This window comes from Lathyrus oleraceus, chromosome 6, assembly GCF_024323335.1.
Source record: "Lathyrus oleraceus cultivar Zhongwan6 chromosome 6, CAAS_Psat_ZW6_1.0, whole genome shotgun sequence".
Lineage (NCBI taxonomy): Eukaryota > Viridiplantae > Streptophyta > Magnoliopsida > Fabales > Fabaceae > Lathyrus > Lathyrus oleraceus.
The window spans coordinates 194,795,164-194,797,743 of NC_066584.1; positions in this window are offsets into that span (position 1 = coordinate 194,795,164).

Sequence of the window (2,580 nt, forward strand, 5' to 3'; positions counted from 1 at the left end):
AATACACCCCCCTCTATTGCTTTTTGAGAAGTATACTGAATATCGTATTCATTCAAAATCATTTGCCATCTCGCAACCCGTCCGGCCAATGCTGGCTTCTCAAATATATACTTGATCGGATCCATCTTGGAAATCAATAAAGTGGTATGAACCAGCATATACTGTCTTAGTTGGCGAGCAGCCCATGCCAAAGCACAACAAGTTTTCTCGAGCAGTGAATATCTTGTTTCACAGTCGGTAAACTTTTTGCTAAGGTAGTAAATTGCATGCTCTTTTCGACCATACTCGTCATGCTTCCCCAGTACACACCCCATAGACCCCTCGAGGATTGTCAAGTATAGGATTAACGGTCGTCCCTCCACAGGAGGCATCAGAATCGGAGGCTCCTGTAAATATTCTTTTATTTTTCAAAATGCCGCTTGGCAATCATCATTCCCTGACCGTTTGATCTTTTCTCAACAACTTGAATATGGGTTCACACGTGGCTGTTAGATGAGATATGAACCGTGAAATGCAGTTCAATCTACTTAAGAAACCATGAACCTCCTTTTCTGTTCTCGGTTCAGGCATTTCTTGTATTGCTTTTACTTTAGCAGGATCAACCTCGATTCCTCTTTCGCTCACAATAAACCCCAGCAACTTACCGGACCGCACCCCGAAAGTGCACTTATTCGGATTCAACCTCAGTCTGAATTGTCTCAATCGGTCAAACAACTTGGCCAGATCTACCAAATGCCCCTCTTCTGTTTGGGACTTTGCTATCATGTCATCAACATAGCATTCAATTTCATGATGAATCATATCATGAAACAAAGTCACCATGGCTCTTTGATACGTAGCATCGGCGTTCTTGAGACCGAATGGCATCACCTTATAACAAAAAGTGCCCCATGGTGTGATGAACGTTGTTTTCTCCATATCATCTGGCGACATTTTGATTTGATTATAACCAGAAAATCCATCCATGAAGGAAAACACCGAGAATTGAGCTGTATTATCTACCAACACATCAATGTGAGGTAATGGAAAATCATCTTTCAGGCTAGCTCTGTTCAAATCCCGGTAGTCCATACACATCCTCACCTTTCCATCCTTCTTCGGCACCGGCACAATGTTCGCGACCCAAGGCGGATAATTAGTGACAACTAGGAAACCAGCATCCAACTGCTTTTGAACCTCCTCTTTAAATTTCATGGCCATCTCAGGTCGAGTTCTGCGCAACTTCTGCTTCACTGGAGGACAGTCTGCTCTCAAAGGCAACCTGTGCACAACAATATCGGTATCCAACCCTAGCATATCCTAATAAGACCAGGCGAAGATATCAACATACTCTTTCAACAAGGCTACCATTCTGCTCTTGACATTCACCTCCAAAGCGGCCCCGACTTTCACTTCTTTTCTGACCTCCTCGGTACCCAGATTCACAACCTCGACTTGCTCCTCGTGCGGTTGAATCACCTTGTCCTCTTGCTTCAACAACCTGGCTAATTCCTTCGGCAGTTCACAATCTTCTTTGCCTTCTTCTTCGGCATGATAGATCGGATTGTCGAAGTCATATGAAGGTGTAACAGGATTGTTATCAATGAGATCCGGAGAATGATCGCATCTGCATGAATGTTGATTCATGCATTGCTTTAGAGTTGGGACGAGACAAAATAAAAGGATGAAAAATGAAAACAAACATTGCCATTTTAATTTATTTTTATTAAACTGCAAAAATAAATGAAAAACAGGGAACACCGCTTTTAATGCGAAAAACATCCTTTTATTAATGATGCAAATGTTGCAAAATGAAACACATGAGGTGGCCCTTACAATGAACCATTACGTTTCGGGCAAAACGTATGGTTTTCATGCAAACAGAATTGAAAAACAGAAATATTACTCTTCACGTAGAGTGACAGTGATGATCTTTTTGGCCTTCCAGTTATGGATCTCCATCCCTGGTATGCACGGTTTTATCCACGAATCACACTCGCAGTCACTGTCAGTCTCTTCACCCACCGCACAGACGTGATCTGGATCTAGCATTCCAGCACTGGTGAACGTGAACGGCTGATGACGTCCTTTGCTCTGTCCAGACGAGCCTTGGCCCGGCTGATAGCCAACCCCAAACCTGTCTTCTTTTGTCGCGATGTTTATCATCCTTCCCCAACCTGGGGCTTCTCCACTCTTCACCACCTCAGCAACCTGTTTGTAAGAAGAAATGGACGGCTTCTTCTCTTCCTTAGCAAAAACAGCATTCTCCACCTTGACGGTTTCGAATGCCTGACTCGGTGTTTCCCATATTTCACCGTTCATTTCCACGTACTTGAACGATGACAAGTGGCTGACAAAAATATCCTCCTCCCCCCAATCAACTTTCTCAAATCGGAGACGTCCCCCATCCATCATTCTCTGAATCGTCTCCCTCAACATTACACACTCATTCGTAGTGACAGTGCAAGCAGCACAACAATCATCACAACCAGGGAAAACTCCACTCTTCATCAGATGTCTCTTAACCACAGACATTGGAGTCCTTAGCTGATCCACATCCGTCACCTCTATTTTTCTCTTATCCTCTAACATCACGTTCAC